Below are 25976 nucleotides of genomic sequence, written 5' to 3'. Positions count from 1 at the left end.
GACTGTGTACTGCCTGTCAGTGTCCACCCTCCCTCCTGCCTCCTGTCTTTTTGTCTCCCATCTGGCCAACAGTAGCAAACCCCACTCCACTGACAGCCCACTCTCTACTGTTACTCACTCTATCTAGTGGTGAAGTAGGTGCCCTGTGTTGTCTGTCACTGTTTATTAGATTGGAACAATCCTTTGGCAGAGTGTTCTAAGTACTGTATGCACGTAGCTGGGCGGCAGCAGTAAGTGTCTCTGAAGTGCAAATAGAAGTTCTAATGTGAAAATGTGGATGAAGCACAGCATGAAACTGAGGGCAGTGTACATCGACATGTTGCTGCTCCCCACAGTGCAAACACAATGCTGCTAGTGTAACGGCTGTAGTGGGAAGAAGGTGAGGACCAAGGTGCAGCGTGGTAAGTGTTCATGATTTTTAACAATAATCAAAACTGACCACTGAATAACAAAATAACACAGAAACAACAGAAACAGTTCTGTCTGGTACAAAGACTGAAAACAACCACCCACAAAACACACTAGAAAAACAGGCTACCTAAATATGGTTCTCAATCAGGGACAACAATTGACAGCTGCCTCTGATTGAGAACCGTACCAGGCCAAACACAGAAATAGAAAATCATAGAAAAACGAACATAGACAACCCACCCAACTCACGCCCTGACCATACTAAAACAAAGACAAAACAAAGGAACTAAGGTCAGAACGTGACAGCTAGATAATTAACAGGTTGGATTGGGATCTCCACTATTACACAAGACAATTTCATCATGAAGTAGCAGTAATGTGTGATTTAATTGGGGTGTCAGAGTTAATCAGTTGAAAATTTTAAGGAGAGCCGCACACTCTAGGAGCTCAGATGCAATAATTGAATAACCAACGTTTCGACAGACAAGCTGTCTTCATCAGTGTATAACTTAACTTGAGTTAAGTTTTTGTAATTTGAGTGCACCAATGTTTTTGGGAAAGTTCAAAATACACTGAAAACATCCAAAATACATAATCTATACAGCTCAGTAGGGAATTAGCTAGGGAAACTGACAGATCAATAACAGTACATTGCTATACTGACTAATAAAACTCACATTGCATTGAAAAAAATTCTGAAAATCGTTGGGCAGCTGGCTTCATAGTTTGATTCAGGTCTAGTGTGGTTGAGGGAAAAATAATAGCTAAAGTTAGTGATCTAGCTTGCTAAAGTTAGCCACCTTTTGCTAGCTCTAACTAACGGTACAATGGTACATCATAAAATTTAATTCTGTTGAAACGGGGAAGGCTACAAAACTTTTCGATTTGCACAACAGCTGTTAGATACTGCTAGAGGCTAGCTAGAGCTGAACTGGCTGTGGTAGCTGCTAGCTAGCTAACTAGCTGCTACTAGCTAGTTCATTCTTCAGTTGAGAGGGGATGAAACATTAGCTAACGTAACACATCAGTTACACTAATAGCTCAGCACTGGGAATAAATGCTTTTTTCCCCTGTCAAACAGCAATAACCTTGCCAACTAGATCAGTCAACTAAAGAGTAACAATTTTCAGCTCTGCTTGCTTTTACAACTCAGAGAAAAAGTGCAACACAGACAGCAGCTGCCTCTGTTCATCTCTCTTGTGCTGGTCATATACGCCAGACTTTCAGAAGTTTTGCCTTCACACAGCCTGTCTGCACATTCTGATGTGTCCGTGCAGGTCCAAATTCTGCTGGCTGGAACTGTAAAACAGCCTACCCACTCTGAGGCGTCTGCATGGTCCTAAAGCACACTGGTGCAGCGTTGTGTATTACAGTGCAATGATAAAACTGGGGGGACAAATATGCAATTTCAGAATGTAGGGGGGTCATGTCCCCTCCTGTCCCCAATGAAAGTTGCACCACTGATCCTTACACATGTGTACTTTGGGCTGGGAACAATAAAAGTCCACTCTAATAGGTGCAGTTATGTCCCACAACACAAAGCCTCAAGTTTTGAGGGAGTGTGAAATTGGCATGCTGACTGCAGGAATGTCCACCACAGTGGTCCAACCAGCCTCACAACCGCAAAACATGTGTAACCAATGCCAGCTCAAGACCTCCACATTTGGCTTCCTCACCTGTGGGATCATTTGAGACCATGCACCCGGACAGCTGATAAAACTATGGGTTTGCACAACCAGAGAATTTCTGCACAAACTGTCAGAAACTGGCTCAGGGAAGCTCATCTACGTGCTCATCGTCCTCACCAGGGTCTTGACCTGGCTGCAGTTCAGCGTCATAACTGACTTCAGTGGGCAAATGCTCACCTTTGATGGCCACTGACACTCTGGATAAGTGTGCTCTTACAGATGAATCCCGATTTCCAATGTCCTGGGCGAATGCAGACAGTGTAGCATGTATGGCGTTGTGTGGTTTGAGCAGTTTGCTGATGTCAACATTGTGAACAGAGTGCCCATGGTGGCGATGGGGTTTTGGTATGGACAACAAACACAATTGCATTTTATCTACGGCAATTTGAGTGTACAGAGATACCGTGACGAGATCCTGTGGCCCATTGTTGTGCCGTTCATCTGCCGCCATCACCTCATGTTTCAGCATGATAATGCACAGCCCCATGTCGCAAGGATCTGTATACAATTACTGGAAGATGGAAATCTCCCAGTTCATCTATGGCCTGCATTCTCACCAGACAGGTCACCCATTGAGCAGGTTTGGGATGCTTTGGATCGACGTGTATACCCACCCATATCCAGCAACTTCGCACAGCCATTGAAGAGGAGAGGGACAACATTTCACAGGCCACTGTCACGAATACCACCGAAGGTGGCTCCCCTTCCTGTTCGGGTGGCGCTTGGCGGTCGTCGTCTCCGGTCTACTAGCTGCCACCTATCCCTTTTTCCTTTTCGTTTGTTTTTGTCTAATTGTTTTCACCTGTTCCTTGTTGGGGTTTTGGGATGGGTGTTATTTAAGTTCATTTAGCCCGCTGGTGTTTGTGCGGGCTTGTTGTTATTGTTACGTTTGTGGTGTATCGTTGTCTTTTGGGTTTTCGCTGTCCGGGTTTTGTAACTAAGGTTTTGGGTTTGTTTGCGCCTGTGTTTAAGGCTTCACCCCTGTTTGGGCCTGTTACTTTGTTATGGACATTAGAGCGTTTTTCCCAGTTTACTTTTGCTCTCTGCGTCTGACTCCACACCCATCACTCACCCACCGTTACAGCCACAATCAAAAGCCTGATCAACTATGCGAAGGAGATGTGTCGCCCTCCATGAGGCAACTGGGGGTCGGTCACACCAGATACTGACTGGTTTTCTGATCCACGCCCCTACTTTTTTTTTAAGGGATCTGTAACCAACAGATGCATATCTGTATTCCCAGTCATGTGAAATCCATAAACTAGGGCCTAAGGAATTTATTTCCTTATATGAACTGTAACTCAGTAAAATCTTTGAAATTGTTGCATGTGTAACGGATGTGAAACGGCTAGCTAGTTAGCGGTGGTGCGCACTAAATAGCATTTCAATTGGTGACGTCACTTGCTCTGAGACCTTGAAGTAGTGGTTCCCCTTGCTCTCCAAGGGCTGTGGCTTTTGTGGAGTGATGGGTAACGATGCTTCGAGGCGTGACTGTTGTTGATGTGTGCAGAGGGTCCCTGGTTCACGCTCGGGGATGGGCGAGGGAACGGTCGAAAGTTATACTGTTACATTGATGCTGTTGACCCGGATCACTGGTTGCTGCGGAAAAGGAGGAGGTCAAAAGGGGGTGAGTGAAACGGCTAGCTAGTTAGCGGTGGTGCGCACTAAATAGCGTTTCAATTGGTGACGTCACTTGCTCTGAGACCTTGAAGTAGTGGTTCCCCTTACTCTCCAAGGGCCGTGGCTTTTGTAGAGCGATGGGTAACGATGCTTCGTGGGTGACTGTTGTTGATGTGTGCAGAGGGTTCGCGCCCGGGTATGGGCGAGGGAACGGTCGAAAGTTATACTGTTACACATGTTGTGTTTATATTTTTGTTTTTCTTTGTTTTAGTATAGTGATTAAATCCAAAGTCCAATATAATTATGTTGGAAAACTAAATCCTGTGGCTATTGCAGAGGAAATGAGTGATGAAGTTTCTCTGTAAATAACTATTCTTCCCTTCCCACTGGGCACACACTGGTTGAATCAACATTGTTTCCACGTCATTTTAATGAAATTACATTGAACCCATGTGGAATAGATGTTGAATTGATGTCTGTGCCCAGTGGGTTGTATGTTCCATCAAAGGACTCCCCTTAGAGATGAATCAACCAGTGCTTCTCTCTAACCAGTGTCTATGGGGGGGAAGGTGCTGGTCATCCCATTGGATGGAAGCCACTGGGTGAACATGAAGGTCCTCATCAAAGACCTGCACTCAAGAGGCCAAAGCATCACAGTGATTTGTCCATCCACCAACTGGTACATTGAGAAAAAGTCCCCTCACTACTCAAGCATCACCATCCCTATTTCTGGTGGTGGACTTGACAAGGAGTTCTTTAGTTGGTTTGTGCCCAGACTACTGCAGATCCAAAGAGATGGTCAAGACTTGTTGGCTCTTAAGGGTCTGCATCTTAAAGGGATGAAGCACTTTACACAGGGATGGGTTGGAGATGGTGACTCAGATATTTGAAGATACCGAGCTGTTGCTGTCATTCCGTGACGCTAACTATGACCTGTTTCTGATGGATCCTGCAAATGGTGGGTCTGTGTTTCTTGCTCAACACCTTGGTGTTCCTTTTGTCTTTAACGTCAGGTGGACAGTCCAGGGCAAGAGTCACTTTGCGATTGCCCCCTCACCTCTCTCATATGTCCCAATGATAGGAGCAAAGTTGACAGACAAAATGACTGGGCACAAACTGGTTGAACCAACATTGTTTCGTACATTGTCAATGTATTGTGACATGGAATCTACTTGAAAAATACATTGGATTTGCAAAAAGTCATCAACTTAAACTGTTGTTTTGAGGTTAAAATTTCAACAACAAGACAAACCTTGTTTAAAATACGTTGAATTTGTACCTTTGAAAAAATGTGAGATTTGCAACGTTAAATCCACTATCAGAAGAAACAAACAAACTGGGCAGCTCCTCCTACTGGAGCATTGGCATATATACAGTTCTCCAAATAGTTCAATAGTGGGGTCTGAAATGATTAACACCCTTAATAAAAATGAGCAATAATGACTGTATAAAATAAATAATTAAAATACTGAGCTAAATTGTATTCTCCAAAAAAATGGAAATTATAGATTTTATACTAATACAATTGCTCAGAGAAAGAGATTTTAGTATTTTTTTTTAATCTCAAAAAGGTAGGGGTCTAAACTATTGACACCCCTAAATAAAGTAGTCAAAGGTTTGTTATATTCCTCAAAATTATAGGAATATGGGAACAATTACTAATGTGCCTTTCGTGAAAGCCCCTGTTTTTCTGGATGACTGTGTGATCTCGGTGGCCGATGTGAGCCAAATGTTGAAACAGGTTAACAACCACAAGGTCAGTGAGCCAGATGGAATACCAGTGCATGCTCTCAAAGCATGCACAGACCACCTGGCAAGTGTCTTCCGGGACATTTTCAATCTATCCTTGTCCCAGTCTGTAATCCTGTAACCATGTGCTCTGAGAGTCGGGAAGCACGTTCAGGGAGTGAGTGTTTTAATAAAATAAACAAAATACAAAACAAGAAACACTAACGGCACAGAAACAATAAACAGAAACAATAATGCCCAAAGGGAGTGACATATATAGGGAAGGTAATCAGGGAAGTTATGGAGTCCAGCTGAGTCTGATGATGCGGAGGTGCGTGTAACGATGGTGACAGGTGTGAGGCCAGAGTGGGGGCTCACATGACAAATCCCTACGTATTTCAAGCTGTCTACCATTGTCCCTGCTCCCAAGAGCTCCAAGGTAACTGCCTAAATGACTATCGCCCTGCAGCACTCAGATCTGTAATTATAAAGTGCTTTGAAAGGATGGTCATGACACACATCAACACCATCATCCCAGACACACTAGACCCACTCCAATTCGCATACCGCCCCTACAGATCCACAGATGATGCAAACTCAATTGCACTTCACATGGCCCTCTCCCACCTGGACAAGAGGGGAAATAACTATGTGAGAATGCTGTTCATGTACAGCTCAGCGTTCAACACCATAGTCCCTTCCAAGCTCATCACCAAGCTAGGGACCCTGGAACTGAACACCTCCCTTTGCAACTGGATCCTGGACTTCCTAATGGGCCACCCCCAGGTGGTGAGTGTAGGCAACAACACCTCTGCCATGCTGACCCTCAACACGGGGACCCCTCAGGGGTGTGTGCTTAGTCCCCTCCTGTACTCCTTGTTCACCCATGACTACGTGGCCACGCATGACTCCAACACCAACACACGACGGTGGTAGGCCTGATCACTAAAAGTGATGAGTCAGCCTACAGGGAAGAGGTCAGAGACATAGCAGTGTGTTGCCATGACAACAACCTCTCCCTCAACATCAGTAAGACCAAGGAGCTGATAGGAGAATATCAACAGGGCTTTTGCATCTCTAAGGACCTAACATGGTGCACACACACCGCACAGTCGTGATGCGGGCACGACAGTGCCTCTTCCCCCTCTACATTATGTGGGATAGCCTGTGTTGGGCTGGTGTAGGCTAGCCCGTGTCGAGCTAGTGTTGGCTTGCTGTGGGCTAGCCTGTGCTGGGCCAATCCGTGTTTGCGTGGTGGTGGCTTTGTGTGGGCCAGGCCCTGCAAACCCTGCCCACCAAATACCCACATGGGGTGATGTTTACTGGGAAGCTGCTTCATCATGATCACCATTATAAAAAAGAAAGTGATTGTTTTAATGGAAACAAAGAACTTGCTTCATCCTTATTATTCAATTATGAAAAATGCTGAAAAAGCAATGTGGTGTATGTCTGTGTTTGTCTGGAACTCCCTCTCTGACTGTATTATCTTTAAAGGGGCACCATGAGCTAGACAGATCAACAACAACACAGACATGTATATTATTTGAGTGGCAGTGGCAGTTGTACTCAATGTGAATTATGTATGACATTTCTGCCATGCTGCTAAATCGAACAATACAATCACCCAGTTTTGACCCACTATGCTGTTTACTTTCTGCATCTACATCAAATCGCTGAGTCCACCTTTAAATAAAGCAAGGAGTAAACTCTAGTCTGCCAGCCTTCACGAGGATACATCTGTCTTCTTCCATTCTACTCTGAACTCTTCCCTTTCCATAACGTCCTGCCGATGATGGCAATTTGTATTCACCCAGCAATCCTCAAGGCCTTGTCCTTGAGACATTCTCTGTGTTTAATACTGTATGGTGTTTTCACCAACAATATTGGAAAAAGCATTGAGTAATGCAATCCTTTCCTCTGGGTTCATAATGGTAGCCTAGTGTGGGCTTGATTCAGGACCTATTTAGTAAATATTGTGTAATGGCATTTCGAGGATGAAATCTCTGATGTCCTACCGATGCACTTAGAGAGTGTGGGGGCTGGTGGAGAGCCCTGACCATGTTGACTGAAATTCACTGGCACTGAACAACAGGCTGGCACAGCAGCCACTTAGGCCTGTAGCTCTAATGGGAAAGTGTAGCAGATGACCGCTAATCGACGCTAGCTTAGTGTCTCACAGTGAGGTCACCTTCCCCAAGACCTAAAGTACTGCAAAACAAAGAGTAGGGTCCCCTAGGCTGGTCTTTGTGTAGCCTGGACTGCCTTTGCATGTTCTCCCTGTAGGACGGCTCATAGAGGACAGTCTTCAACATCTCCAGGGAGACATCTCTGTCTACGGTGGAGATGTCCACTATCTTAGCCACTCCCTTAGCCCTCCTCCTGTTGAGGTTATCAGGCCGATCGAAGATAAACGGGAGGCCAACTATGGGGACACCTTGGTAGATGGACTCCGTTGGTGCCGCCGTGGCCAATGAAGGCCCGAGTCTTGGGTTGTCCCAGGAGGTCATTGTGGGGGAGCCAGTCCACCAGTAAGGTGCTGATGCCCAGGGAGGCGGGTGTCTTCCCAGTGTGCCTCCAGATGACCTTCTGAGGCAGTTGGGCAAAGGCAGCGGCGATTTCCTCAGCGTTGTCCTCAGGTAGCTGTCCTACCAAGGTCTCCAGGGACATGATGATGTCCCCATGGTCCCCGGAGCTCTGAATGTTCTTCGGGTGATGGACCACAAAGTCCTCCACGGCCTGGGGAAGCGGCTTGGAGGGCTTGCACTGGAAGCTAACCATTTAGGCCATGTTTGGAATGGGGGGACACGGAAACTCCAAGATAAACTAATTCTTCATGAGCCAAATGACTGCTGCCTGGAAAACCAGGTCATGAATGTCAGGGCCGAAGTGACGTTGGACAAACGAAATGTAGCTAATGGTTTAGAACGTATGCGACCCCCCCCATTTGCCTCCCCCAATTAAAATAATTAAACAGGACATCCCAGTGGGCACACCATGTTATTTCAATGTGGAAATGTGGGTAATATTTGTTTGAGGTGTTGATCAATGAGATTTCAACCTTTATTCACCCACTCAAAAAGACCACCAGAAGTTTGTTGAATTCTCAATGTGTCATCACTGGAACCATCTCAAAGGGCAACCAAATTCCAATGAAAAAACATTGTCAGATTTTTGGTTTAGTTGTCATCTACATGTGTTATCACTGCTCTTTCAACCATTTAAAAGCACAACAAAGGCCTAGATCAGATCAAGTGTTAACCGGCGATAGCCGACACCTGCAAAGCTGGAGGGGTTAGAGCTGTCAAATCAGAGCGACTTCTCATTGTCACAAAGCCACACCGTCCCACTCGTATTAGAGGTTACTGGTTTGCAACCCTACTTAGGGCCATGATAGTATGGATGTCTGAAGCTGTAGGTAGGAGATGGCTGGAATTAGAAAAGTCAGAATGTACTTCGGTCCCTCTATCTGTATTCCCTGAGGGAAAAATTAAGGGTTTTAAAACACTACGAGACACAAGTTTTAGAAACTAGACACACTTAAAACTTCAATATGTACATCAATTACTTGAAAAGGGTACTCTAAAATAATTTGAAAAACTGAGCTATGAGTTTAATATACCAAGGTTAGACTTCTTCAGTTATCTACAAATACGAAGCTTTCTATCCCAACATCCAAACTGGATAAGGTTACAAGGCACCCCCTCGGCCATTGAACAATAATTAGCCAGAGTTCAGGAGAATGAATACACCGGCTTTATCAGCCAAGAGCATTTACATTTTAGTCATTTAGATACAAATTCATAATTTAGATGTTGGATTCACGTATCCATCTCAACCAAAAGTGAAGTGTTCGGTTGTGTAATTTAAAATGTTTTTGTAAATTGTACACTGCCAATGATGAAGTCTGTAAAAAGACTCAAATGCTTCCCACAGTTGTGTCAAGTTGGCTGAATGTTCTTCGGGTGATGGACCATTCTTGATAGACACAGGAAACTGTTGAGCACGAAAAACCCATCAGCGTTGTAGTTCTTGACACAAATCGGTGAGCCAAATGCACTTAAATATTTTGTCTTGCCCATTCACCCTCTGAATGGCACACATACACAATCCATATCTCAATTGTCTTGAGACTTAAAAATCCTTCTTTAACCTATCTCCTCCCCTTCATCTACACTGATTGAAGTGGATTTAACAAGTGACATTGTCACGCCCTGACCATAGAGAGCTTTTATTCTCTATGTTGGTTAGGTCGGGGTGTGACTAGGGTGGGTCATCTAGGTCATTATATTTCTATGTTGGCCTGGTATGGTTCCCAATCAGAGGCAGCTGTTTATCGTTGTCTCTGATTGGGGATCATATTTAGGCAGCCATTTCCCCTTTGTGTTTTGTGGGATCTTGTCTATGGATAGTTGCCTGTTAGCACTATTGTTAGTATTGTTTTGAGATTTATTGTTTTGGTTTTGCTATGAGTTTCACTTAGAAATAAAAAGATGTGGAACCTATATCACACTGCACTTTGGTCCACTTATTATTACGATCGTGACAGACATCAATAAGGGATCATAGGGTTCACCTGGTGTTCATAATGTTTTGTATAGTCAGTGTAAGTACAGTGCCTTCAGAAAGTATTCATACTCCTTCACCAAATTTTGTTGTGTTACAGCCTGAATTCAAAATGGATTAAATATATTTTTTTCAAAGTGAAACATGTTTTTGGAAATGTTAGCAAATATATTGAAAATGAAACACAGAAATATCTAATTTCCATAATTATTCACACCCAGAGTCAATACATTTTAGAATCACATTTGGCAGTGATTACAGCTGTGAGTCTCTCTGGGTAAGTACCTAAGAGATATGCACACCTGAACGTTGTCAAGTTTTTGATCAACTTGACAGCCATTTTCAAGTCTTGTTTAAGCCTATTTAAGGGAAAACTGTAACTAGGCCACTCAGGAACAAATAATGTTATCTTGGTAAGCAACTCCGGTGTATATTTGGCCTTGTGTTTTAGGTTATTGTGCTGCTGACAGGTGAATTTGTCTCCCAGTGTCTGTTGGAAAGCAGACTGAACACCAGGTTTTCCTCTAGGCTTTTCCCTTTGCTTAGCTCTATTCCATTTATTTTCTATCCTAAAACACTTTCTAGTCCTTGTTGATGACAAGCGTACCCATAACATGATGCAGCCACCACTATGCTTGAAAATCTAGGTTACTATTGTGGAGTAACTACTGTCGTTGATCCATCCTCAGTTTTCTCCCATCACAGCCATTGAACTCTGTAACTGTTTTAAGTCACCATTGGCTTCAAAGTGAAATCCCTGAGCGGTTTCCTTCCTCTCCGGCAACTGAGTTAGGATGGACGCCTGTATCATTGTAGTGACTGGCTGTATTGATACACCATCCAAAATGTAATTAATTACTTCACCGTGCTCAAAGGGATATTTTTGTTGTTGTTGCCATCTACCAATAAGTGCCCTTCTTTGCGAGGCATTGGAAAACCTCCCTGGTCTTTGTAGTTGAATATGTGTTTGAAATTCAGTACTTGACTCAGGGACCTTACAGATAATTGTATGTTGTATGTGTGGGGTACAGAGATGAGGTAGTCATTCAAGAATCATGTTAAACACTATTATTGCTCACAGAGTGAGTCCATGCAACTTATTATGTGACTTGTTAAGTACATTTTTACACCTGAACTTACTTAGGCTTTCCATAACAAAGGGGTTGAAAATGTATTGACTCCAGACATTTCATGTTTTCATTTTTTATTCACCTGTAAAAATGTTGAAAAACATAATTCCACTTTGACATTATGTGGCGTTGTGTGTAGGCCAGTGACAGAAAATTTCAATTTCATCTGTTTTAAATTCAGGCTTTAACACAAAAAAATAGAAAAGGGGTGTGAATACCTTCTATATCATAGCGACAGCTGATCCAAAAGGGTGGGCTTATTTCATGCAAAGTGAAGGCTGCCCTTGGGGCCACCTACCTTGGGACCAACGTGTCACCACTGAGCAAAGGCGCATCATCCCAATGTGGGAAGCCTACATGGGTCTAATGTTTTAACCTGTATTGGGCCCACATTATGCCAATGTGGGCATGTTTGCTGGGTTGCCTCCTGATGGGATCCTTCACAGGGAGAGAGAGGACACTGGTGTCTTCCTATTAGTATTGCATTACCCTCCCAGAACCTCAGACAGGCTTTAATGAAGAAGAATACGCTTCTGTGCCAGACAGAAAGAGGGAGGGGAGAGAGATTAAGGAATGAGGAGAGAGAGGGTGAGAGAGGAAGAGAGAGAGAGCGAAAGAGAGAAGGGGGGAGAGAAAGAAAGAGAAAGAAATAATTTTAATTGAACCGATAATAAGCCTGTTCAACAGGAACAGTCTGCTGACAGATGCAAATCATTTTTCATTTTCATCAGAGCACCTCTGTTTGCGGGGTGTCTATCACATGACAGGTTGGATTAAGCATGACGTGCCGTTGGCACCCTGTAAGCATGACAAAGCATCTGAGTAGACGTGCAGTGAAGGAACGCTATATTTTAGCTCAGTGATACGGCATCTTGATGACCATCAGATATTGCTTTAAAGACAAGACCCCTTTGCTGCTATCATTAATCATAATCTCTTAATAGACACATTTGAAATCACACATATGGACAAACATCATGAGTGGCGCAGTGGTTTAAGGCACTGCATCTCAGTGCTAGAGGTGTCACTACAGACCCTGGTTCGATTCTAGGCTGTATCACAACCAGCTGTGACTGGGCGGCACACCATTGGCCCAGGGTCATCTGGGTTTGGCCAGGGTAGGCCGTCATTGTAAATAAGAATTTGTTCTTAACTGACTTGCCTAGTTAAATGAAACATCTATTTAACTGGCACATTTTGTTCTGTAATAATAAAAGTATGTGCAGTACAAATGTAGTTTCTTTTAAATCCAATGGAGATACTGTATCTACATTAGTTTAGCAGTTTGTCTGAAAATACATTGAGTTCAGGGATAGATCGAGTAGGCCTAGTGCATTTACGGAAGATTCGACCAAAAGATTAGCTTTCCTTTTAACTGTGTTGTCCACCATTGCCATACTAACTACACGGTACCTGATTGTTCATCGCAGTCACCCTTGACAAGCAAGAGCATTTCCCCCACCAGGTGTTTTTAAAGACCAGGAGACTATATTGTCATTATCATCACAGTAATTCTCAAAATCGCACTTGATTGACCCAATCAGCCTGTTTCTCTGCAGGGCATAGCTCTCATCTGTCTTGCTGGGAGAGGAGCTGGATAGGAGGCAGTTACATAAGCAGAGCTCTCAGGAACACACAGCCAGGTGTATGTTCAGTAAAACTCAGAGACACCTGTGAGACACGATAAGGGTCCTTCTCATTCTGGGATTTTCATCCCGGGGGCCTCTGTTATGAATGAATCTGTTAGTCTGTCTCTTTCCATTATCACACACAGCGGTGTCTGCTGGGGAGGCTGTTTTGTGAGCAGGTATCAGATTTAAATGTAGGAAAAAATGAAAATGATTAATTACTTTTTAGCTCCTCTGCTCCTTTCAAACTCACTTTGGGGAGCTGAAATTCGAATAGAGTGAGAGGAGAGTGTGTTACGTGAGCAGCTTCTGAATTGACCTCGGCAGAATATGTATGGATGTGGGTACGCAGGCCCGCGAGCAACTGCGGCCCCTCATGATGAGTTCAGATTTCTTTGTGCCCCCCACCCTCATCAAAGTTGCCCATCCCTGCTGTACATGATAATTATTAAATTGTAAAGTAATGATGAGCCGTGGCACTTTTTGTTTCTGTCTCTGTTTCTGTTTCTGGCCCTTCTCCATATTGCCATGAAAATCAACAACAAAATAAAAATCTATTTTTCATTTTCAGTAGTGTGATTTTTTTCATTAATCTAGTTTGTCAGTGTCTATTTTATGTAAAATGTACTGAAATTTTATTTTTGGAAAGCACAACAAATCAACCCTATTCTTTTATAGTGCACTACTTTCCACCAGAGCTCTCTGAAAATATTGCAATTTGGGACGTATCCGGAGACTCCACCCCTGTTTGCTTTTGATGATGGAACCAGCCTGAGGTGGTGATGGAGAAGAACACCGATCCAATGCTGCCTGGTACATGCAACCCTGCTCTTAGTAGATTTGATAAATCCCACCCATTGTGTTTCCATTGTGGCCCCTTACCTCACAACTACAGGCCTTTTTAAGGAGTGTGAGTGGTTTGTTTGGAATTGGAAAAGGATATCCCGGAGGAATAGGCTTACGTTATGGTACATACAGTATTTCCCTTGGCAGAGTTTCCTTTCCTTCATCCCTCCTTTAGCCTCTGCTACGGCACAGGAAGCCTTGCTCAGAATTCGGTATCAGTGTCTGAGATCATTGTTCTAATTCTATATCGGTGTTCTAATTCTATATCTGTGTTCTAATTCTATATTGGTGTTCTAATTCTATATCGGTGTTCTATTCTATATCGGTGTTCTAATTCTATATCGGTGTTCTAATTCTATATCAGTGTTCTAATTCAATGTCAGTTTTCTAGATCTATATCGTTTTAATATTTTTTTTTCCATTATGAAGTCTTAGTAAGAAAAGCAGACCTCATGTATACAGTTGAAGTCGGAAGTTTACATACACCTTAGCCAAGTACATTTAAACTCAGTTTAAACTCAGACATTTAATCCTACTAAATATTCCCTGTTTTAGGTCAGTTAGGATCACCACTTTATTTTAAGACTGTGAAATGTCAGAATAATAGTAGAGAGAATGATTTATTTCAGCATTTATTTCTTTCATCACATTCCCAGTGGGTCAGAAGTTTACATACACTCAATTACTATTTGGTAGCATTGCGTTTAAATTGTTGAACTTGGGTCAAACGTTTCGAGTAGCCTTCCACAAGCTTCCCACAATAAGTTAGGTGAATTTTAACCCATTCCTCCTGACAGAGCTGGTGTAACTGAGTCAGGTTTGTAGGCCTCCTTGCTCGCACACGCTTTTTCAGTTCTGCCTACTAATGCTCTATGGGATTGAGGTCAGAGCTTTGTGGCCACCCCAATACCTTGACTTTGTTGTCCTTAAGACATTTTGCCACAACTTTGGAAGAATGCTTGGTGTCATTGTTCATTTGGAAAACCCACTTGCGACCAAGCTTTAACTTCCTGACTGATGTCTTGAGATGTTGCTTCAATATATCAACATTATTTTCCTCCCTCATGATGCCATCTATTTTGTGAAGTGTTCCAGTCCCTCCTACAGCAAAGCACAATCACAACATGATGCTGCCACCTCCGTGCTTCACGGTTGGGATGGTGTTGTCACGGTCTGACCATCGTTCGTATGTGTTTTCCTTGTTTTAGTGTTGGTCAGGACGTGAGCTGGGTGGGCATTCTATGTTGTGTGTCTGGTTTGTCTATTTCTATGTTTGGCCTGATATGGTTCTCAATCAGAGGCAGGTGTTAGTCATTGTCTCTGATTGGGAACCATATTTAGGTAGCCTGTTTTGTGTTGGGTTTTGTGGGTGATTGTCCTTAGTGTCCTTGTTCCTGTCTCTGTGTTAGTTTACACAAGTATAGGCTATTTCGGTTTTCGTACGTTCATTACGTTCTTTGTTTATGTAGTGTTTGTAGTGATTCGTGTTTTACATTTGTTTATTAAACATGGATCGAAATCTACACGCTGCATTTTGGTCCGACTCTCCTTCACCACAAGAGAACTGTTACAGAATCACCCACCACAACAGGACCAAGCAGCGTGTCAACAGGCAGGAGCCGCAGGAGAAGCAACAAAGGCAGCAACAGCGGCGCAATGAGGATTGGACATGGGACGATATATTGGATGGCAAGGGTTGCTACACATGGGAGGAGATCCTGGCGGGAAGGGATCGCCTTCCATGGGAACAGGTGGAGGCAGCGAGGAGAGCAGAGGCAGCCGGAGAGAGGAGCCGGCGATATGAGGGAACACGGTTGGCAAGGAAGCCCGGGAGTCAGCCCCAAAAATTTATTGCGGGGGGCTCACAGGGAGTATGGCTACGCCAGGTAGGAGACCTGCGCAAACTCCCTGTGCTTACCGGGGGGCTAGAGAGACCGGGCAGGCACCGTGTTATGCAGTGGTGCGCACGGTGTCCCCAGTGCGGTTGCATAGCCCGGTGCGGTATATTCCAGCTCCTCGTATCGGCCGGGCTAGAGTGGGCATCGAGCCAGGTAAGGTTGGGCAGGCTCGGTGCTCAAGAGCTCCAGTGCGCCTGCACGGTCCAGTCTATCCAGTACCACCTTCACGCACCAGCCCTCCGGTGGCAGCTCCCCGCACCAGGCTTCCTGTGCGTGTTCTCGGTCCAGTACCACCAGTGCCAGCACCACGCATCAGGCCTACAATGCGCCTCGCCTCTCCAGTGCTGCCGGAGTCTCCCGCCTATCTAGCGCTGTCAGAGCTTTCCTCATCTCCAGCGCAGCCGGAGTCTCCCGCCTGTTCAGCGCTGCCAGAGCCTTCCTCCTCTACAGCGCTGCTGGAGTCTCCTGCCTGTTCAGCGCAGCCAGAGCTGCCAGCCTGCATGGAGCAGCCAGAGCTACCAGCCTGCATGGAGCAGCCAGAGCTGTCAGTCTGCATGAAGCAGCCAGAGCTGCCAGCCTGCATGGAGCAGCCAGAGCTGCCAGCCTGCATGGAGCAGCCAGAGCTGTCAGTCTGCATGGAGCAGCCAGAGCTGTCAGTCTGCATGGAGCAGCCAGAGATGTCAGTCTGCATGGAGCAGCCAGAGCTGTCAGTCTGCATGGAGCAGCCAGAGCTGTCAGTCTGCATGGAGCAGCCAGAGCTGTCAGTCTGCATGAAGCAGCCAGAGTTATCAGTCTGCATGGAGCAGCCAGAGCTGCCAGTCTGCAAGGAGCTGCCAGTCTGCAAGGAGCTGCCAGTCTGCACGGAGCTGCCAGTCTGCACGGAGCTGCCCGTCTGCACGGAGCTGCCCGTCTGCAAGGAGCTGCCAGTCTGTAAGGAGCTGCCAGTCTGTAAGGAGCTGCCAGTCTGCAAGGAGCTGCCAGTCTGCACGGAGCCGCCAGAGCTGCCAGTCTGTAAGAAGCCGCCAGAGCTGTCAGCCTATATGGAGCAGCCAGAGCCGCCAGTCAGCATGGAGCAGCCAGATCCGTCAGTCAGCCAGACTCTTCCAGATCCGGCAGTCAGCCAGACTCTTCCAGATCCGCCAGTCAACCAGACTCTTCCAGGTCAACCAGACTCTTCCAGATCCGCCAGTCAGCCAGACTCTTCCAGATCCGCCAGTCAGCCAGACTCTTCCAGATCCGCCAGTCAGCCAGACTCTTCCAGATCCGCCAGTCAGCCAGACTCTTCCAGATCCGCCAGTCAGCCAGACTCTTCCAGATCCGCCAGTCAGCCAGACTCTTCCAGATCCGCCAGTCAGCCAGACTCTTCCAGATCCGCCAGTCAGCCAGACTCTTCCAGATCCGCCAGTCAGCCAGACTCTTCCAGATCCGCCAGTCAGCCAGACTCTTCCAGATCCGCCAGTCAGCCAGACTCTTCCAGATCCGCCAGTCAACCAGACTCTTCCAGATCCGCCAGTCAACCAGACTCTTCCAGATCCGCCAGTCAACCAGACTCTTCCAGATCCGCCAGTCAACCAGACTCTTCCAGATCCGCCAGTCAGCCGGGACCTGCCAGAACCACCAGGATCCGCCAGTCGGCCATGATCCGCCAGTCGGCCAGGATCCGCCAGATCCGCCAGTCACGGTCTGACCATCGTTCGTATGTGTTTTCCTTGTTTTAGTGTTGGTCAGGACGTGAGCTGGGTGGGCATTCTATGTAGTGTGTCTGGTTTGTCTATTTCTATGTTTGGCCTGATATGGTTCTCAATCAGAGGCAGGTGTTAGTCATTGTCTCTGATTGGGAACCATATTTAGGTAGCCTGTTTTGTGTTGGGTTTTGTGGGTGATTGTCCTTAGTGTCCTTGTTCCTGTCTCTGTGTTAGTTTACACAAGTATAGGCTGTTTCGGTTTTCGTTACGTTCATTACGTTCTTTGTTTTTGTAGTGTTTGTATTGATTTGTGTTTTACGTTTGTTTATTAAACATGGATCGAAATCTACACGCTGCATTTTGGTCCGACTCTCCTTCACCACAAGAGAACCGTTACAGGTGTTCTTTGGCTTGCAAGCCTCCCCCTTTTTTTCATCCAAACATAACAATGGTCATTAAGTAGATGTCCTAACCGACTTGCCAAAACTATAGTTTGTTTACAAGAAATGTTTGGAGTGGCTGAAAAACGAGTTTTAATTACTCCAAACTAAGTGTATGTAAACTTCCGACTTCAAATGTATGTTTGTGTATACCTGTGTCTGTGTGTATTTGTGAAACCTCGAGTGTACGTGTGTAAGGTTCTCTCTCATGTCTCCTCTTTACCCCAGTAGTCACTCTGCAAGACACTTTCCCAAGTTTGCATGTCACGAGGAGAATACAGCCATTCCTAGCCTATTGTAGGTTTGTCAGGCTAAATATAGGGCCTGTGTGACATCCTAAAAACAAGGAAGTTGTTGTGTCCGTTTGCATCCTCCTTGCTATTCTAATCAATGAATGGGGTTTTGAAACGTGAGAATGCTCATGACAAAATATTTTTTGGCAGAATGACATGGAAACCTTGACAGAGGAAGTCACAGGTCTGTTACTTCTGGAACTGTAATTAAAAATAAGGTTAAAGTCAATTATAGAATAGATATCTCATGGAAATGGTAAGAATCAAATTAACAAAATCCACTATGATTTAAACATCAAAGCCAGACCCAGATCAGTTTACAAAAGAAGATGAAGCCTCATCATACTGTCAAAAAGCCTGCAATGTAGGAGGACCATAGTGAAAACAACGTATTTGTATAATGGATTTAAGATCTTTTTTTTTGGTATGTGTTTTCAAAAAATCCAATGAAATTATATCAAACCAGACTAGACCAGACCAAATGCCACTGGAATTAAATGTCACAGTATACTGGTTCACACCATGCTGTCATAATGATGGACATACTGTAAAGCCTTTGGGGTAACAATATTTCACTATATCATTCTAATGGAGAGCCTGGGACGTGCTCAGTCCAGGTCTCTCCCTTCTGATTCACAAGGCCCTCCCACCGTGACCTGGGTGGCAACTGACTTTCACAGCATTGTTCTGAACGATCCGTCCTTCGCCATCTTGTTTCCTTTTCAGGACAGGAAGTCCTGTCGCAGCTGTTCCCACACACACACACAAACACACATATATATATACACACACACACTCACACACTCACACTCTCCTTGAGCTCAGGATGTCCCCCTCTGTTCTAGTTTTGACCTCCAGGGGCGGTGAGATGCAGTCAGAAGCAAGTCTGCTTACCTCTGCAGAAACACCTTCCTGATAGCACAAGAAAACATGATTGCTAAAGCATGACACCGTCTGCATGGAGAGTCCTGGAAGAAGAAAAACACCATGACAGGGATATACTAGAGTACCAGAATGCCTGTGGAATCAGCCTGGTCTCATAGACTAACATAGTAAAGTTAAATCCGGGACTCTCAAATTCGTATGATATTTTACGTTTGGTATGGTTACATAAGACAGATGGTTACTAAGCCAAAAACAAAAGTAGGGTGGGTGGACATATAACACAAACGTCTAGCAACCCAAAGGTTAAAAGTTTGAATCTCATCACGGACAAGCTAATTAGCTAATTAGCAACTTTTGAACTACTTACAACTTTTTAGCTACTTTACAACTACTTAGCGTGTTGGCTAACCCTTCCCCTAACCCTAACCCTAACCTTAACCCTTTAACCTGACTCCTAAACTTAACCTTAACCCTAACCCCTAGCCTAGCTAACGTTAGCCAGCTAGCTAACCATAGCCACCTAGCTAGAATTCGTAACACATCATACATTTTTCAAATTTTTTACATAATTGTATGTTTTGTAAATTCATAACATATCATACGAAATGGGTGATGGACATCCACAAATTAGTACATACCATGCGAAACGTATGTCACGGGTTACTAGGAGTGGTGGGTAGGAGTCAGTGATTTGAAGATTTATTTCTCCGGCAACAAAATGGTCACACCAAACACAGGGTGCATAAACACTGACCAGCCCAAACACAGGGCAAACGATCTGGAGAACAATGAAAACACACCCACAACCGACAGAGAACACAAATAATCCCGCACAAACCTAAGCGGGCCTAACAGGCTTAAATAGACCAGGAATCAAGAAACACAAATGGAACAGGTGCAACTAATAAGACTAAACTAACAGAAAAGGAAAAAGGGATTGGTGGGGGCTAGTAGACCGGCAACAACGACAGCCAAGCACCGCCCGAACAGGCAGGGGAGCCACCTTTGGTGGGAGTTGTGACAGTACCCCCCCCGGATGCGCGGCTTCCGCAGCGCCTCGAGGGCGACCCGGGGGGGCGAGGCGGTGGAAGTCCCTCAGAAGTAAAGGGTCCCAAATGTCCCCCACCGGTACCCAGCACCTCTCCTCTGGACCGTACCCCTCCCAGTCCACGAGGTACTGTAGGCCCCCTCACCTGGTGTCTCGAGTCCAGAATAGCACGTACTGTGTACGCCGGGGACCCCTCGATGTCCAGAGGGGGCGGAGGGACCTCAGGCACCTCACCTTCTTGCAGGGGACCAGCCACCACCGGGGAGGAGAGACACATGAAACGAGGGGTTAATGCGAAAGTAAGTAGGAAGCTGTAACCTATAACACACCTCATTGATCCTCCTCAGGACTTTAAATGGCCCTACACACTGCGGCCCCAGCTTCCGGCAGGGAAGGCGGAGGGGCAGGTTTCGGGTTGAGAGCCAGACCCGGTCCCCCGGTGCGAACACGGGGACTTCACTGCGGTGCTGGTCAGCACTCTTCTTCTGTCGTCCACTAGCCTGTTTTAAAGATTCCTGGTCGGCTCTCCAGGCGTCCTTCAAGTGCTGCACCCATTACTCCACCGCAGGAGCCTCGGTCTGGTTCTGATGCCATGGAGCCAGGACCGGCTGGTAGCCCAACACGCACTGGAACGGAGACATGTTAGTAGAGGAGTGGCGAAGGGAGTTCTGAGCGAGCTCCGCCCATGGGACGTACCTCGCCCACTCACCAGGCCGGTCCCGGCAATGCGACCGCAGAAACCTACCCACATCCTGGTTTACTCTCTCCACCTGCCCATTACTCTCGGAGTGGAAACCCGAGGTCAGGCTGACCGAGACCCCCAGCCGTTCCATGAACACCCTCCAAACTCTGGACGTGAACTGGGGACCACGATCAGAAACGATGTCCTCAGGCACCCCGTAGTGCCGGAAGACATGGGTAAACAGAGCCTCCGCTCTGGGCTAGTAGACCAGCGACGACGACCGGCAAGCACCGCCTGAACAGGCAGGGGAGCCACCTTCCGTGGGAGTCGGGACAACGTAATATGTAATTTACGTACAGAATAATACAAAATGCTCTAGAGCACGTTGGTGGAATTGATCCAAATACAAAATGAACACACACACACACAAAAAAATAAGTATAAGGTTTTATCAACATGATATACCAACAGTACCGTAAAGGCATTGCAGAAGAAAACCTCTCCACAAATTCCATGTGGCCGTATCAATGATTTACTGTCTTTATGACAGACACGTGATGATCTATTGCTCATAGACGCTGGTTAAACGGTACCATACTGCAGCCTACGCACTGTAGTGTGGTGGTATGACGAATATAGTTATTCCAATAAAACTGCTACAATATGATCACTGCATCAAGTTCACTGTCAATGAATATGTGTCCCAAATATCAACAGCCATTTATTTGACAGGAAATGCACAGTATTATACACCACACAAAATCTATCATCTACATGTTCACATGTTAGCAACCAGTGGTGTAACGGCTGTTGGAAGGAGTGGAGGACCAAGGTGCAGCGTGGTACGTGTTCATCTTTATTATTTGAACTGAACACTGATTAACAAAAATAACAAAGAGAATGAACGAAAACCGAAACAGTTATGTCTGGTGCAGAAAGACACAAAACAGAAAACAACTACCCACAAAAACCCTGTGGGGAAAAGCTACCTAAGTATGGTTCTCAATCAGAGACAACGATCGACAGCTGTCCCTGATTGAGAACCATACCCGGTCAAAACAAAGAAATACAAACACATAGAAAAAGAACATAGAATGCCCATCCAAATCACACCCTGACCAACCCAAAATTAGAGACATAAAAAGCTCTCTACGGTCAGGGCTTGACAAGTGGTCTCTATTCCCATGCTCTCTGTGTCAGTTACTGACCTGAGGTTTCCTCTCCATTGCTGTGGGAGAAACCTGGGTGATAAAGGAATGAGGAGAACAGTGGTCTGATATAAGTGCTACTCCTGGCTGGACATACAATAACAATAGCCAATGCTGATACAGTAAAAAGGATGGACGCTCATGCTTAGCTGGCCAGTCAAAGATATTAGAGTTTATCGCCTATTTATCTCTGGCTACGTCTATGCATGGGAAAGCTCTTAGTGGCTGGGTCCTTACATAGAAACTGATGCCCAGATGTCTGCCTGATTTAAACATGCTAGAGTGATAAAGTGTATTCTGGCGCTATGCTGTCATCAGGTGGAAGATAAGACATGAATCTACATGTTGTAGGCCTGTTGTATCTGACTTGACTGTTTATTGTTTCAGTGCAGTAAGTGATAACCTTTCTGCTTGGCTGCAGTAGAGCCAACCGCTAGGACCCATATTGAACAGCACAGCAGCATGGTGATAGCTATTCTAACACGTGCACCTTTGCCAGTGCTGGAGGACAGTTGTTTTTAGCTCAATTCAATGTAATACAATGTATTCATCCCACAATTGGAAACTGGGCAGCATAGATTGGGGCCATAGTCCGTTATCCTAGACCAAAGCTTTTCTTCCCACTGGGCAAAAACGGGTTGAATCAACGTTGTTTTCACATGATTTCAACTGCAAAAAACTCATGTAGTCTTTTTTTCACCAACATTTTCACCTAAATCCAATGACATGGCGACATTCAACCAAATGTAAATCAAAACTAGACGTTGAACTGACGTCTGTTCCCAGTGGGATGGAGCTTTGTAGGTACAATTCATTGCAAGCGCCATTGGTAAAAATCAATTATTGGTCACATGGTCAAAATGCATTTCTGTGCAATGAAACTATTCCACCCTTCATGGATGAATGCAACACTCAATCATACAGTTGCTGTAAAAATCGGTAGCCCCTACCACAATTCACCCATACTGTACCTTTTATAGCAGTGTGATTATTTAATGGGACACAGGCAGCTTTTACAGGGCAGATGGTAGATGTGTAGGTCTGAGATGGAACTTTGTGTTCCAAATGGCACCCTATTCCTTATATAGTGCTCTACTTTTGTACAGAGCCATACGGGCCCTGGTCTAAAATAGTGCAGAGTAAAGAAAATAGTGTGCCATTTGGGATGCAGTTATTGCCCGCGCTCTACTTATCACCCACTTCCTGTGTCACCATAGCCCAGACTGTGTTCTCCAAAAGCTGTCCAAACATAATCACCAGGTTAAAATAGAGCATGGAGGGAAAAACATCATGTTGCTATGTGAACCACTTATTACTTCTGATTAAATATCAAAACAATAATAAAGCTAAAACAAAAAGTAGAAGAGGGGTGTCATGACTAAGACACACTGCTCTGTTAGACTTATTTCATAGTCTTCTTTGTTTGGTCTCCCATCAACAACACAATATATAGACACATTCTTACACCAAACACAAAATATAGGACCAGATAACAGGACATCGTACATACACTGACACCGGACCAAACAGCCTCTCTCTCTGATACTCCTTCACCCAGAAGACACCTCTAAATCTCTCACAAATACATAAAACTGATACAGGTTGACTTCCTCGCCAGATCCCTTCAGTTGAACATCGGAGGAGTTCACTTCCTGTTTGCCTCCTTTACTCTGCTTCCTGGCCTCTTGAAGGGAAGGATGCCATCATTCCCCTCCCTGCAGATGGTTCCTCCCGTCCCAAACCCTAACACCCCCGCATTCAAGTTCAACAGGGATGTCCGGAGGTGTGTGGTACACAGAATAGGAACCCGACAGCCCAGTTGGAGCTAGTGTCACAGAATAGGAACCCGACAGCCAGGTGGAGCTAGTATCACAGAATAGGAACCCGACAGCCCAGTTGGAGCTAGTGTCACAGAATAGGAACCCGACAGCCCAGTTGGAGCTAGTGTCACAGCATAGGAACCCGACAGCCCAGTTGGAGCTAGTGTCACAGAATAGGAACCCGATAGCCCAGTTGGAGCTAGTGTCACAGAATATGAATAACATTCAAATGCATTCCAATTAGAAGACAATTGTCTTAGAACTTATGGCGCAAACAAGGTGTTCACAAAGCATGCCGAACTATAGGAAGGGAATGCACAGAATAGACTATTCTCTTTTTAAATCAAATCAAATTATATTGGTCACATACATTTGAAGTTGGAGTCATTCATTTTCAACCACTCCACAAATTTCTTGTTAACAAACTATAGTTTTTGCAAGTCGGTTAGGACATCTACTTTGTGCATGACACAAGTCATTTTTCCAACAATTGTTTACAAAAAGATTATTTAACTTATAATTCACTGTATCACAATTCCAGTGGGTCAGACGTTTACATGCACTAAGTTGACTGTGCTTTTAAACAGCTTGGAAAATTCCAGAAAATGATGTCATGGCTTTAGAAGCTTCTGATAGGATAATTGACATCATTTGAGTCAATTGGAGGTGTACCTGTGGATGTATTTCAAGGCCTGCCTTCAAACTCAATGCCTCTTTGCTTGACATCATGGGAAAATCAAAATAAATAAGCCAAGACCTCAGAAAAAAGATTGTTGACCTCCACAAGTCTGGTTCATCCTTGGGAGCAATTTTGAAATGCCTGAAGGTACCACGTTCATCTGTACAATCAATAGCACGCAAGTATAAACTCCATGGGACCACACAGACATCATACCGCTCAGGAAGGAGACGCGTACTGTGGTGTGAAAAGTACAAATCAATCCCAGAACAACAGCAAAGGACCTTGCTGGTGGATGCTGGAGGAAGAAGGTACAAATGTATCTATATCCACAGTAAAACAAGTCCTATATTGACATAACCTGAAAGGCCGCTCAGCAAGGAAGAAGCTACTGCTCCAAAACATTATGTGGATATATTGAAGCAACAGCTCAAGACATCAGTCAAATCTTGGTTGCAAATGTGTCTTCCAAATGGACAATGACCCCAAGCATACTTACAAAGTTGTGGCAAAATGGCTTAAGGACAACAAAGTCAAGGTATTGGAGTGAACATCACAAAGCCCTGACCTCAATCCTAAAGAACATTTGTGGGCAGAACTGAAAAAGCGTATGTGAGCAAGGAGGCCTACAAACCTGACTCAGTTACACCAGCTCTGTCAGGAGGAATGGGCCAAAATTCACCTAACTTATTGTGGGAAGCTTGTGGAAGGTTACCCGAAATGTTTGACCCAAGTTCAACAATTTAAAGGCAATGCTTCCAATTACTAATTGAGTGTATGTAAACTTCTGACACACTGGGAATGTGATGAAAGAAATAGAAGCTGAAATAAATCATTCTCTCTACTAGTATTCTGACATTTCATATTCTTAAAATATAGTGGTGATCCTAACTGACCGAAGACAGGGAATTTTCACTAGGATTAAATGTCAGGAATTGTGAAAATTGGGTTTAAATGTACTTGGCTAAGGTGTATGTAAACGTCCGGCTTCAACTGTACACGTGATTAGCAGATGTTATTGCGGGTGTTGTGAAATGCTTGTGCTTCTAGCTCCGACTGTGCAGTAATATCTAACAAGTAATATCTAACAAATTACACAACATATACACACAAATCTAAGTAGGAATGAATTAAGAATATATACATATGGGCGAGCGATGTCAGAGCGGAACGGACTAAGATACAGTAGAATAGTATAGAAAACAGTATATACATATGAGATGAGTAATGCAAGATATGTAAACAATATTAAGTGAATGAGATACCATAGAATAGTATAGAAAAAGTATATACAGTTGAAGTCAGAAGTTTACATACACCTTAGCCAAATACATTAAAACTCAGTTTCACAATTCCTGACATTTAATCTTAGTACAAATTCCCTGTCTTAGGTCAGTTATTATCACCACTTTATTTTAAGAATATGACATGTCAGAATAATAGTAGAGAGAATGATTTATTTCACAGTCAAAAGCGGCAGCTATGACTAAAAGCTGGAGGAGGAGGACTGTGAGATAGACTGCAGGCCTGTTGGCTTGGGTGGAAGGGTGGAGGGGCGGAGGACGGTTTGCTGGAGAGCTTGTTAAACAGTTGAATCATCGGAACCCAGCGATTGTCCAGGTGGGTGAAACTCCCCTCCGGCTTCTCCTGAGGAAAGCCTTCCCACCAGGGCATTCAACACCATGGCAGAACCTCCAAAGGGAGATAAATCATTATTTTTAGAT

General features: G+C 44.7%; 1 pseudogene; it reads right to left on the bottom strand.

Moving 5' to 3' along the window:
* Positions 1-7612: 7612 nt before the first annotated feature.
* LOC112249506 lies at positions 7613-21771 on the bottom strand (annotated as a pseudogene).
* Positions 21772-25976: the final 4205 nt, after the last annotated feature.

This window comes from Oncorhynchus tshawytscha, linkage group LG04 (genome assembly GCF_018296145.1).
Source record: "Oncorhynchus tshawytscha isolate Ot180627B linkage group LG04, Otsh_v2.0, whole genome shotgun sequence".
In the NCBI taxonomy this organism is placed as follows: Eukaryota; Metazoa; Chordata; class Actinopteri; order Salmoniformes; family Salmonidae; genus Oncorhynchus; species Oncorhynchus tshawytscha.
This window is presented reverse-complemented; position numbering and strand designations above follow the sequence as displayed.